The sequence below is a fragment of the Oryctolagus cuniculus genome, chromosome 2 (assembly GCF_051225735.1).
Source record: "Oryctolagus cuniculus isolate XC-2025 breed Fujian yellow rabbit chromosome 2, ASM5122573v1, whole genome shotgun sequence".
Lineage (NCBI taxonomy): Eukaryota > Metazoa > Chordata > Mammalia > Lagomorpha > Leporidae > Oryctolagus > Oryctolagus cuniculus.
In genome coordinates, this window is record NC_142868.1 from 2859167 (window position 1) to 2873279 (window position 14113).

The 14113-nt window shown below is 56.1% G+C and overlaps 1 protein-coding gene across 13 annotated transcripts in view; it reads left to right on the forward strand.

Moving 5' to 3' along the window:
- Positions 1-14113, forward strand: part of AFAP1 (actin filament associated protein 1) — a 173848-nt gene that overhangs the window by 103466 nt on the left and 56269 nt on the right. The window lies entirely within an intron of this gene.

Here is a 14113-nt window from a genome sequence, read left to right on the forward strand (position 1 = left end):
AGCTGCTCCTCTTCAGATCCAGCTCTCTGCTATGGCCTGGGAAAGCAGTGGAAGATGGCCCAAGTGCTTGGGCCGTGTACCTGCGTGGGAGACCTGTGTGAAGCTCCTGGCTCCTGGCCTCATATTGGTCCAGCTCCGGCCATTGTGGCCATTTGGGGAGTCAACCAGTGGATGGAAGACCTCTCTCTCTGTCTCTCCCTCTGTATATAACTCCCCATCTCAAATAAATAAATAGAATCTTAAAAAAAAAAAGGGGGGGGGCAGGGGAGTACTGGCGGTGGCTGTGGCTTCCCTGAGATCTGTAAGGTGGGAGATGGCGACGGACAGTCCCGGGATCCTGTGGATGGGACTTTCTCCCGTCGGGCTCCCCTCGGCTCCCAGGCTCGGACCTGGGTGTTGTGCATCAGCCAGCTCTGTGGTCGGCGAGGCTGGAGCCCTTCACGGTGACAGAGCACTTTGCCGCCATCAGCATCCGTCCTCAGACGGCCAGCTGAGAACAGTGGTGATGTGAGCAGTCTCAGGACGACGGCATGATACCACGAGGAGCAAGGGACTGAGCCAGAAGCCACGTTCCATTTGCATTCTGTGGGGTCACCTGATTTCCACGACCTTAGCACCATCCCTCAGTAAGCAGGGGATGACAGCTGGGCAGCGAGGAGCCTTTCCTGGTGCCGGCTCCCAACCGCTGGTGACCTGGAGCCGCACGGCTACATTCTGTGATCACCTGGTGACCTGGAGCCGCACGGCTACGTTCTGTGATCACCTGGTGACCTGGAGCCGCACGGCTACATTCTGTGTTACCTGTTCCTTACCGAGACCAAGGAAGGCCACTCTGAGTCTTAGGGCTCCTCCCTTTGCCCTGTTCTTCCAGTTTTGCTAAATACTTCTGTGCGTGCAAAAGAAGCGCTCTGCTCACTGGTGTCAGTGTGACGGATGGGCCATCTGCAGTGTCACCGGGAAGGGCTGGAGCTGGCAGCTGGGGACAGAACTCTCTCAGGATCTCAGATGCTGACGGACGTGCGAGGTTCTTGCAGACAGAGGCCCTGGGCCTGTCGGAGAATGACGTCTCCACGTGCGAGTGAAGGTTGATTCCTGCCTTTTTTTTTTTTTTAAGCATTGATGATGTTTCCTTTTTTTTTTTTTTTTTTTTAAGATTTATTTATTTGAAAGGCAGAGTTCTACAGAGAGAGAGGGAGGGAGAGAGAGGGGGATCTTCTATCCTCTGGTTCACTCCCCAAATGGCTGCAATGGTCAGGGCTAGGCCAGGCCAAAGCCAGGAGCCGGGAGCTTCTTCCAGGTCTCCCACATGGGTGCAGGGGCCCAAGCACTTGGGCCGTCTTCCACTGCTATCCCCAGTGCATTAGCAGGGAGGTGGATTGGAAGCGGAGGCATGGGGTCTTGAAGCAGTATGTGTATGGGATGCTGGCCTTGCAGGCGGCAGCTTTACCTGCTGTGCCACAACACCAACCCCTGTGGTCTTTCTTAAAAGGGAGATAAATAGTATGAACTAACTGAGGGCTCTTTTCTGAAAGTGTAAGTCGGTTAACGACTCTGGTTAACGCTTATGCTGCCATTTTCGTCACAGGTGACAGAGGGAGAGCCCAAGAAGACTCAGTTGGAAGTGAGAGGTGGCAGAAATAGCCGTACCCACCAGTCATGAGATTTTGATTATTTTAGACTTCCAAGACCTGAGAAATTCTAGTTTGTTCTCTGCAGATGCAGGCATTGGCTCGGCTGCTTGTCAGATCCACCCGGAGATGGGAGCGACGCAGATGCCCCGTGATTCTCTCTTCTCCTTTGTTTTCTGTCTTTGCAAGGCCTAAAAGGCTGCAGATAGAACTGAACTGCGCCTCCCTGTTTATTAACCCGCTCTTCCTCCGCAGAGGCGGCTTTTACCCCGCACTTGGTCTGTTAGTATCTGGATATGTTGCTTCTTAAAAAATACTTTCGCTTATATAGGTGTGCATACCCGCAACTGATAACTCACGTGGCTTTGGCCTCAGATCCACATGAGCTGCAGGCGCATTTGTCACACCGACTCGTTGGACCTCGGTGCTCGTGTGCATGGCCAGGTGTGTCCCTGGCCCGCGGCGGCCCTGAGCAACTTCGTGTGTTCGCCATCTCCGTCCACAGTCTGCCCTGGCAGGGATGGGATACCTGGCACTGGAGCTGCCCTTGTGTGCCCTCTCCGGTGTGCGGCCTTCTCCGTGGGCGGTGTAGGAGGCAGGCGTGGCGCGTGTGTCCTGTGAATTCCTCGTACACCCCGAGCCCCCGCAGGACGGGGCTGTGCTCTGTACCCTGCTGCTCTTGCCTGACAAGAATGTCCCGGAGATGTTCAGTTCAGAGAATGGAGCCCTTCCCTTTCCTTGTTGCGGTTTATAGCGTTTCATTAATTAACGGATCACGCTTTAAAAATCTTCCGCCTCGCTTTCATGAACACTGGATTGCTGTCAGTTCAGCGTGGCAGACGGTTCCGTCGCACGTTACCGTGTGTGTGCGTCACACTCACTAGTCCGGAGGCCAGACTCCCAGAACGCCGACTGCTGGTGAAGGTGACCTCCACTCGCTGGGAGGTTTCCCAGTAGCACCTGGCCGGCAGCTCACTGCCTGATCAGTGTCCGTACGTGGGGGTCCAGAGCCCACTCTTGCGTTGCAGTTTCTGGGAAGTGTCCGTTTACACCCCTTGCCCCCTTTGTCTGAATTCTTTGCTTAGAAAATCTGTCGTTAAGGCGCTCCCAGATGCCGGAGGCCAAGCCAGGTTCGTTAACGGCCGCTCTGGCTCAGCCCGCTCGTTCCCTCGGGGAGAGGTGGGATGGACGAGCAGACGGGGCTCTGCAGCCTGGCAGGCAGGAAGGTAGACGGCATCCAGGCCCTGCCAGTGAGTCTTGCTTGGCTTCTCTACTCCTGAATCGCAGTGCAGTGAGTGTAAGAGAGCCAGGACACGACGCGAAGGCCACCGCCGTGTGGAAACTGCATGGCTGGGGGCCGGCGCTGTGGCGCAGTGGGTGAGGCTGCTGCCCGCCGTGCCGGCTTCCCACATGGGCACCGGTTCATGTCCCGGCTGCCCCACTTCCCATCCAGCTCTCAGCTGTGGCCTGGGAAAGCAGTGGAAGATGGCCCAAGTGCTTGGGCCCCTGCACCCACGTGGGAGACCTGGAAGAAGCTCCTGGCTCCTGGCTTCGGATCAGCAAAGCGCCAGCCATTGCAGCCAACTGGGGAGTGAACCAGCGGATGGAAGACCTCTCTCTCTTCCTCTCTCTCTCTTTCTGTGTAACTCTTTCAAATAAATAAATAAATCTTTAAAGAAAAACTGCATAGCTAAGCACAGACTGGAGCCACACTCTGCATGTTGTTGTCTTAGCTCTACCAGTTCCTTGCTGTGTCTTATTATTTTGGAAGGCACAGTGATGGAGAGAGAGACAGACAGACAGACGGACAAAGAGAGACAGAGAGCACGCGCGCGCGAGCTCTTCCATCCATTGGTTCATTCTCCAAATGCCTGCAGCAGCCAGGGCTGGGCCAGGCTGGAGCCAGGAGCCTGGAGCCCCCACCAGGTCTCACAGGTGGGGTCACGGGCTCAAGCGCTTGGACCGTCGTCTGCTGCCTCCCAGGGTGCGTTGGCAGGAAGCTGGATTGGAAGTGGAGTGGCCAGGACTTACACTGACACTCTGCAAGGGCCTGCGTGCAGTCTCACCTGCTGTGCCACAGCGCCCGCCCCTCGGTATGTCCTGGACAAGCTGCGTACATCCCTGGTGCCCAGGTTTCTCACCTGCAGAGAGGAGATGACGTCGGCTTCCTGGGGTTGCTGGGAGGGTGAAACAACACCCGGATCTGAGGCCCTTGGCGCAGCACCTGTGAGGTCGTGATGTGAGGGGCCAGGCTGGTCCTGGTGGAAACTGAGGGTGCAAGATGCTCGCTCCCCAAAACATCCTTAGCAAGGTCAGAAGTGCCTGCCCCCCCTCTACGGGAGCTTCCAGTTTTACCATGAGAATAGCTAGGGAGTGGCGATTCCATCCTTCTCACAGTTTACTGGAAATACAAATTACCTGTCCCACCCCTCAGCTAATCAGATTACAGATCAGGTCTTCCATGGCCTTTGTCCCCGCCTTGTAACTGAATGTCAAACCAAGAAGCTTTTTTTCTACCCAAACTTGTGCTAAAAAGCCCCAGAATCACCAGCCGCTTCAGGTTTCCCTCTCTTGGAGCCCCCTGCAGGCCAGCGTCGCTGGAGGTCTCTGAACTAAATAAATCTAATTTTAAATACATCTTGCTTTTCTTTTTCTCTTGTCCACTTGGAAATTCTTCTTCCATGTGAGACGGAAGCATGATGATCATCTCTACTCCACGCCATCTCATGCGTGACAGTGAACACACAGGTACAGGCTGTGAGCTGACTGTGTACCCTGCAGATGGTGAACACACAGGTACAGGCTGTGAGCTCTCTCTGTGTACACTGTAGACGGCGAACACACAGGTACAGGCTGTGAGCTGACTGTGTACACTGTAGACGGCGAACACACAGGTACAGGCTGTGAGCTGACTGTGTACACTGTAGACGGCGAACACACAGGTACAGGCTGTGAGCTGACTGTGTACACTGTAGACTGCGAACACACAGGTACAGGCTGTGAGCTGACTGTGTACACTGTAGACGGTGAACACACAGGTACAGGCTGTGAGCTGACTGTGTACACTGTAGATGGTGAACACACAGGTACAGGCTGTGAGCTGACTGTGTACCCTGTAGACTGTGAACACACAGGTACAGGCTGTGAGCTGACTGTGTACACTGTAGATGGTGAACACACAGGTACAGGCTGTGAGCTCTCTATGTGTACCCTGTAGATGGTGAACACACAGGTACAGGCTGTGAGCTGACTGTGTACACTGTAGACGGCGAACACACAGGTACAGGCTGTGAGCTGACTGTGTACACTGTAGATGGTGAACACACAGGTACAGGCTGTGAGCTGACTGTGTACCCTGTAGACGGTGAACACACAGGTACAGGCTGTGAGCTCTCTATGTGTACCCTGTAGATGGTGAACACACAGGTACAGGCTGTGAGCTGACTGTGTACCCTGTAGATGGTGAACACACAGGTACAGGCTGTGAGCTGACTGTGTACCCTGTAGACGGTGAACACACAGGTACAGGCTGTGAGCTGACTGTGTACACTGTAGACGGTGAACACACAGGTACAGGCTGTGAGCTCTCTCTGTGTACACTGTAGATGGTGAACACACAGGTACAGGCTGTGAGCTCTCTCTGTGTACCCTGTAGACGGTGAACACACAGGTACAGGCTGTGAGCTGACTGTGTACCCTGTAGACTGTGAACACACAGGTACAGGCTGTGAGCTGACTGTGTACACTGTAGACAGTGAACACACAGGTACAGGCTGTGAGCTCTCTCTGTGTACACTGTAGACGGTGAACACACAGGTACAGGCTGTGAGCTGACTGTGTACACTGTAGATGGTGAACACACAGGTACAGGCTGTGAGCTGACTGTGTACACTGTAGACGGTGAACACACAGGTACAGGCTGTGAGCTGACTGTGTACCCTGTAGATGCTGAACACACAGGTACAGGCTGTGAGCTGACTGTGTACACTGTAGATGGTGAACACACAGGTACAGGCTGTGAGCTGACTGTGTACACTGTAGACGGCGAACACACAGGTACAGGCTGTGAGCTGACTGTGTACACTGTAGATGGTGAACACACAGGTACAGGCTGTGAGCTGACTGTGTACCCTGTAGATGGTGAACACACAGGTACAGGCTGTGAGCTGACTGTGCACACTGTAGATGGTGAACACACAGGTACAGGCTGTGAGCTGACTGTGTACACTGTAGATGGTGAACACACAGGTACAGGCTGTGAGCTGACTGTGCACACTGTAGACGGTGAACACACAGGTACAGGCTGTGAGCTGACTGTGTACCCTGTAGACTGTGAACACACAGGTACAGGCTGTGAGCTGACTGTGTACACTGTAGACGGCGAACACACAGGTACAGGCTGTGAGCTGACTGTGTACCCTGTAGACGGTGAACACACAGGTACAGGCTGTGAGCTGACTGTGTACCCTGTAGATGGCGAACACACAGGTACAGGCTGTGAGCTGACTGTGTACACTGTAGACGGTGAACACACAGGTACAGGCTGTGAGCTGACTGTGTACCCTGTAGACTGTGAACACACAGGTACAGGCTGTGAGCTGACTGTGTACACTGTAGATGGTGAACACACAGGTACAGGCTGTGAGCTGACTGTGCACACTGTAGACGGTGAACACACAGGTACAGGCTGTGAGCTGACTGTGTACCCTGTAGACTGTGAACACACAGGTACAGGCTGTGAGCTGACTGTGTACACTGTAGACGGCGAACACACAGGTACAGGCTGTGAGCTGACTGTGTACCCTGTAGACGGTGAACACACAGGTACAGGCTGTGAGCTGACTGTGTACCCTGTAGATGGCGAACACACAGGTACAGGCTGTGAGCTGACTGTGTACACTGTAGACGGTGAACACACAGGTACAGGCTGTGAGCTGACTGTGTACCCTGTAGACTGTGAACACACAGGTACAGGCTGTGAGCTGACTGTGTACACTGTAGACGGCGAACACACAGGTACAGGCTGTGAGCTGACTGTGTACCCTGTAGACGGTGAACACACAGGTACAGGCTGTGAGCTGACTGTGTACCCTGTAGATGGCGAACACACAGGTACAGGCTGTGAGCTGACTGTGTACCCTGTAGACGGCGAACACACAGGTACAGGCTGTGAGCTGACTGTGTACACTGTAGACGGCGAACACACAGGTACAGGCTGTGAGCTGACTGTGTACCCTGTAGACGGTGAACACACAGGTACAGGCTGTGAGCTGACTGTGTACCCTGTAGACGGCGAACACACAGGTACAGGCTGTGAGCTGACTGTGTACCCTGTAGACGGTGAACACACAGGTACAGGCTGTGAGCTGACTGTGTACCCTGTAGATGGCGAACACACAGGTACAGGCTGTGAGCTGACTGTGTACCCTGTAGACGGCGAACACACAGGTACAGGCTGTGAGCTGGCTGTGTACCCTGTAGATGGTGAACACACAGGTACAGGCTGTGAGCTGACTGTGTACCCTGTAGATGGTGAACACACAGGTACAGGCTGTGAGCTGACTGTGTACACTGTAGACGGTGAACACACAGGTACAGGCTGTGAGCTGACTGTGTACACTGCAGCCTGCACTGAGCGGCCATCGCTGCATCTCAGTGAACTCACTGGCCCCTGGTGATTGTTTGGAAACCCAGATGACACAGGCTGTTTTCAGCGCCAGAGTTTCTGTCACTTCTCCTCACGTGAGTGCCTTGGCCAGAGCTGCAAGGGATGTTGGGAGACGTCGTCTGTGTGTCCAGAAAGCAGCAGTCCAGAGAAGTAGTCTACTGTATCTCCTGTTAGAACAAGTTAGCAGGCCCCGCAGGGCAGGTGAAGGGGGAGCCGGAGACCCTCCCCACACTCCTTTTCCAGCAAGGACCGTGAGATCCTTCTCTGAGGTCTTGTCTTCCCTTCCTTCTAAAACCGTTTCTGCCTCTGCCGGAATTCCGCTCTTCCTGCGTGCTGTCCTGTTTCTGTTAAGTGCGCTACGTTTCCGTCATGGTTAGTTCAGTCTCTGATCACTTTGGTGGCAGAGCTGCCCTAGGGTTGCTTGTGTTGAGTTCGCGTTGCCGTCTGTCCACCTGAAAGGGCGGAGGGGGAGGTTAGGCCTCGCGGTCCAGGGCCAGGCCTGTCCCCTGCTGTCCTGCGGATGGTTGCCGTCCGTCCACCTGAGAGGGCAGAGGGGGAGGTAAGGCCCCGCAGTCCAGGGCCAGGCCTGTCCCCTGCTGACCTGCGGCGTGGTTGGGGCAGATCTGGACTTGGATTCACTCCCACTGTGTCCGGAAGGTGTGAGTGAGTGGTGGGTCTGGAATTTTCCACCTGCCCGGCGGGGGTCAGGGAGCCGCGGGCAGCGTGGCGGTCTCCCACGTGTGCCGCCGAGCCAGCACACTGGGTCTGCCTTGTCTCGGGCTGGTGACCGAGCAGTGGCCCCTGCGCTGCAGTCCGGGGAGAAAACTGCTGGCCGTGTCTTCCGCTTCTGAGGCTCGGCCGCACTGGGCTGTGGAAGGGAAGCAGGGGCCTCCTGGAGGGTCCGCCCCACTCCCCGCCTCTCTGCATGGCAAGATGCTATGTGCGCCCCCACTCCCCGGAGGGTCCGCCCACTCCCCGCCTCTGCATGGCAGGATGCTGTGTGCGCCCCCACTCCCCGGAGGGTCCGCCCCACTCCCCGCCTCTCTACATGGCAGGGTGCTGTGTGCGCCCCTGCTCCTCTCCCGCCAGCGCACACCCAGGGAGGCAGTGCGTCCTTGGTCAGCCGCCCACGTGGGGGACCTGGACTGGCTGCTTGGCTCCTGGCTTCGGCTTGGCCCAGCCCTGGCCACCGCGGGCCTTTGGCAGTGAACACACACGTGTGGACTGGATCTCTTTTCTCTCTTCCTGGGCTTCTGCTTCCCCAAAAACATTGGAACAGAACTACCCGTCCCTTCTACGCAGTCCTAGCTGCGTCCTGCGTGTTCTGATGTTGTGTGCTTCTGTTATTCAGCTGCACGTATTTTCTGTTGTCTGCTGCGATATCTTCTTTGATATATTTGAGAATATATTGCTTACTTTAGAAATGGTTGCTCATTTTTAAAACTCATGTTTGTGCTTGCCTTGTAATTGACTCCTCCCGTGCTCCCAGAACTCTGTGTGACTTCGTAGCTTACAGCTTCGTAGACTTGACTTGTGCCAACACCACAGTGGGGACGAGTGCCCCGGGGCACGTGTGAGGGCTGTCCTTCCCTGCATTTTCAAATCTTGCAAATCTTTACTAGTTTATTTGCTGTGTATTTGCTTGTTTTTCCTCCAGAGTGACGTAAAACTTTGTAGCGATGGAGCTATCATAAAATAAACAAGCCACTTCCCTGGAGTTGCGTTGGAGTGGCAGGAAGGGGCAGGTGTCTGGAAATCCGGCTTGTGTGCCTGGAACGCCTGGAGCGCAGGACCTGCTGGCTCAGCACACCCGTCCCCGTCCATCGAGTGGATGTGACACTTGGCAGAATTGCCCTGTGGAATGAGAGGACGATGCAAGCACACGCGTAGAACTCCAGCACGCGGGGAATAGGAAGCTGTTGCTGTGTCATCTCTTTGGATTCCTCCAGCATAAGTTGTTTCGCTGGGCGTTTATTTATATGAACTGTGTTATCGCACAGCGACCAAAACTTATGCTGTGGACTTGTTGTATGCGGAAACACGGCTTTAACCTAAGAAGTACACGTCTCTTAACTAAGTCACAGGTGCCCTTTGTCAGTTACAAGAAGCACGAAGAATGCTTCACCGTCACGTGACTTTGCAGGCATCCCGCGGGAGTTGGTGCCAAATCTGCTTCTCCTTCCTGCCTGCAACTTACGCTGCCTACAGCTCCTGCCAAAACTGGCTGACCCCCTCCCTCCCTCCCTCCCTCCCTCCCTCTCCCTCCCTTTCCCTCTCTCCGTCTCTATCTCCCTCCCTCCCTCCCTCCCTCCCTCCCTCCTTCTCCCTCCCTCCCTCTCTCCCTCCCTTTCCCTCTCTCCGTCTCTATCTCCCTCCCTCCCTCCCTCCCTCTCTCCCTCCCTTTCCCTCTCTCCGTCTCTATCTCCCTCCCTCCCTCCCTCCCTCCCTCCCTCCCTCTCTCCCTCCCTTTCCCTCTCTCCGTCTCTATCTCCCTCCCTCCCTCCCTCCCTCCTTCTCCCTCCCTCCCTCTCTCCCTCCCTTTCCCTCTCTCCGTCTCTATCTCCCTCCCTCCCTCTCTCCGTCTCTATCTCCCTCCCTCCCTCCCTCCCTCCCTCTCTCCGTCTCTATCTCCCTCCCTCCCTCCCTCCCTCCTTCTCCCTCCCTCCCTCCTTCTTCCTCCCTCCCTCACTCCCTCTCTCCGTCTCTATCTCCCTCCCTCCCTCCCTCCCTCTCTCCGTCTCTATCTCCTCCCTCCCTCCCTCTCTCTCTCCCTCTCTCTGTCTCTCTCTGTCTCTCTGTCTCTCTCTCTGTGCATGTGTGTGTGTACACAGAGGCTGAAAGCGTGAGCCATTGTGTGGGGTCAAGCAGAAGACAGGAGCCAATATTCCCAGAAACAGAGTGGTCAGGTTTCCTGAAAAATGTGCAGAGCTTGTGTTTCTGAAGATGAGGGCTCTAGTTAAAAGCAAACAAAACACCACAAAACATATACCAGTTTGTTTTTGGAGGACTGGTGATTCTGTTTGGACCCAGTTTTCTTAAATGCGTGCTGAGCATCCGTAGAACTTGGCTCTGTAAATAGAAGTGCGTTGGTGTAGAAGCCTCGTCTGTGCTTGTTAAAGGAACTGGAATGGTCAGCCCTTCCTTGATTGCATTACCTGCAGGTGCACTTGGCAGTGTGCAGAGACCCAGGATGGAGTTTCATGAGGACAACCCGAGCTCGCCGGCGGGCTGCGAAGACTGGCCATGCTGTCTTCTCAGTAGTGCCCCCCCGCCAGGGTTCCTGTCCAGCCTCGGGGGTAAATGACCCCTCGGTGCCACGGTGCCGTGGTCCATCCTGCCTGGCCCCAGCTTCCCTTCTGTGTCTCCCTGGTCCTTCCTGTGCGCCTTGGGAAACACAGCTCCGCCCCACAAGAGTGAGGAAGGTTCATGACTGGGGACCAGACCTCTGCAGTGTTCCCAGCACCCACATGGTCCGGGTTGGGTTGGACAGTGGCCTCTGGGAGGTGATTTCCTGAGCTGCCTCTGGTGACGGCCTCCCCTGGCTGCTGACGGGAGCAGTGCCCGTGGCCGGGACGGCTGGAGGAAGTTAGCCAGCAGGCGCTAGAGCAGGGCAGGGCCTGTTGATGCCAAAGGGTTTTCTGTCTGCCGGCCTTTAACAAGACTTCTTGACCCCTGAGGGTTTCAGAACTCAGTGCAGAGGACTGGGGACTGTGTCAGGCAATTCTACTTAGTTTTTTTTTTTTTTTTTTTTTTAAATAGCCCAGCTTCTTTCCTTCAGTTTTTCATTCTCATAAAAAATCTAAAGTCCAGCTTATTTCTTCATTCTCTGGTTGTTTTCTCATTTGATCACACTTTTTAAAAAAAATATTTATTTATTTATTTGGAAGGCAGAGTTAGAGAGAGAGAGAGAGAGAGGGGTAGAGCCAGAGAGTGAGAGAGGTCTTTCATCTGCTGGTTCACTCCCCAAGTGGCCACGGCAGCCAGGCACTTCTTCTAGGTCTCCCACACAGGTGCAGGGGCCCAAGCACTTGGGCCATCCTCTACTGCTTTCCCAGGGCATAGCAGAGAGCTGGATGGGACGTAGAGCAGCCGGGACTTGAACCGGCATCCATTTGGGATGCCGGCACTGCAGGCGGCGGCTTTATCTGCTACGCCACAGCGCCGGCCCCCGACCCCACTTTAGGAAGTTGCTGATGTGGGCAAGGCATTAGCAGCATCAGCACAGCCAGGCACAGCCCCTTCCGTCAGAATGACACGGGTCACTAGGAGACACTGGCCGGTGTGGGCAGGTTCTGATAGAGAGGGCAGGTGCACAGGGCTGGCTACACCACGAAGACCACGTGGGCAGGTGCACAGGGCTGGCCACACCACGAAGACCACGTGGGCAGGTGCACAGGACTGGCCACACCATGAAGACCACGTGGGCAGGTGCACAGGGCTGTCCACACCACGAAGACCACGTGGGCAGGTGCACAGGGCTGGCCACACCACAAGACCACGTGGGCAGGTACACAGGGCTGGCCACACCACAAGACCACGTGGGCAGGTGCACAGGACTGGCCACACTAGGAAAACCACGTGGGCAGGTGCACAGGGCTGGCCATACCATGAAGACCACGTGGGCAGGTACACAGGGCTGGCCCCAGGAAAACCACGTGGGCAGGTGCACAGGGCTGGCCACACCACAAGACCACGTGGGCAGGGCCAGAGCCGGCTGCCTGGAGACGAGGGACCCCAGCTGGATCTCAGAGGGCGAGCTGCCCTTAGCTGGGAGCAGCCAGCAGCCTCGCAGCTGCTCTCGAGAGGCCAGGTGCCTGAGAAGTGCTGCCGGAGCGCTCTGCACGTCCTGCTCAGGCAGGGGAGACGGCTGTGGAGTGAACTTCCTTGTCAAAGGTCGTGGGTTTGGGCAGGCTATATGTTACGGGGTAACGCCTTTCAGTGCAAGGTGAAGAATTTATCAAGCTCAAGCTTATGTAGCTGAAACACGTTTCATTGATTGAACGCTGTAATTGTTGGGGGAAAGTTCAGATTTCCTTAATGTCCTTTATGGAAGAAGTACTGGGCTCGACACGTTTTTTTTCTTAAAGATTTATTTGTTTGTTTGTTTGTTTAAAAGAGCAACAGAGAGGAGAAATGGGGGGGGGGGGGGATAGAGAGAGAGGGAGAAAGAGATCTGTCCTCTGGTTTACTCTCAAATGCCCGCATCAGCCTGGAGCCAGGAGCTGAGTCCTGGTCTCTGACACGGGTGGCAGGGCCCGCGTCCTGGGCCGTCTTCCGCTACCTTCTCGGGGCGTGAGAGGAAGCTGGATTGGAAGTGCAGGGTCCAGGACTTGAACCAGCACTCTGATGCGGGGTGTGGGCGCTGCCAGCAGGGGTTTAAGGGGCGGCACCAGCACTCGTGCCCCGGGGCTGCATACTGCTGCCCGCGATGCTGTTCCGTGGATGTTACAGAGACGGCTCCGAGACACAGGCGCTCAGCCTCGGCTGCGGCTGGAGCGGGTGTTAGGATGGTCCAACCCAGGTCTGCTGGCTGCCCGTCGTGCTCAGATCCCGAGAAAAGGCGGGGTGTCCCTACCAGGGACAAGTCTGCCTTGCCAGTGCGAGGTGCAGAGTCTCACGGGGCAGGGAATGAAGACAGCTGAGCCAAGTGAGCGTGAGGAACCACTGTCCTCCGTGTCTGCAGCGGGCGTGGAGCACGGCCACGTTGGCCACGTTGGCCACGCGCACACCTCAGCCCGCACAGAGGGCCCTGCAGTGAGTCTCGGGCTCCTTGCATGTCCTTTTCTCTCTCGGCCTCAGATGTGGACATCACTCCTGTTTTCTGCACGAAAGAACGGAGCAGCCGAGTGGCGGGAAACGTGATCCTGGTCTCTTGTCGGGTCTTGGCTCCGATCCCAGCGCCGGTGGGAGCCAAGAGGGCTCGGAGCCGCCTGTCGCGATCACGTTGCAGGATTGCTGCACGCTCATCTGGGGCCCTGGCCTTTCTCTTCTGCCCAGACGGAACCAGAATTGCAGTCTAGTTAGAAGAGGAGACATTTTGAAAACTCTGCTGCTAACTTTTCCGTTGCAAGAATAATGTCAGTTCCGCAGGTGCCGGCATCTGTCTGATTGCGTGCCCCTGTGGGCGGAGCCACACCTGGATGCCGTGTGGGCTGCCGTGGCCTGCAGGCCGGGGGTCCTGCGTCCCTCCGCCTGGCCCGGAGTCACTCTGTGCACTCGGAACACCAGGCTTTGGTGGCTCCAGCTGCTGGCTCAGGCATCTCGTGGGGTCTCACTTTCCCTTAGTTTAACCCCAGTCCTGCAAGGCAGGTCACCGTTGGCACGCCTGTGCCAATGAGGACGTGAGGCCCAGAGAGGAGAAAACCCTCCCCCAAGGTCACACAGCTGGCACCGATGTGAGAACATGCGGTCGGTCAGACCCTGGCCTTCCTGTGTATACCCCCCCACACGCACACACACAGCTTTTCACAGACTCTCCTTCCCGCCCTGCCCCGCGCGCTCTGCTGCCACACAGAGAAATGCCCGCTGCCTCGCCGGCCTGCTCCCTGACCTTCCAGCTCGCTCGCTCCTCGCTCTCACCAGCTCCACTCCCTGAACCCCACCCGGAACCGCTCGCAGGCTCTTGGGCTTTCCCCTTATCTGGATTTTTCTGTCTTGGCTTCTCCCCAGGGAGCTCAGGCAGTCCACAGCTGTCAGCGTCACCTTTGGCTCTGCCGCCCTTGTCTATTTGTGGCTCTGGCTGGAGACGGGTCTCATGCACCCAGCCTCTCTCGTCCTGACCCGTTCCTCAGTCTCCACCGCTTGGGTCAAGTGCATC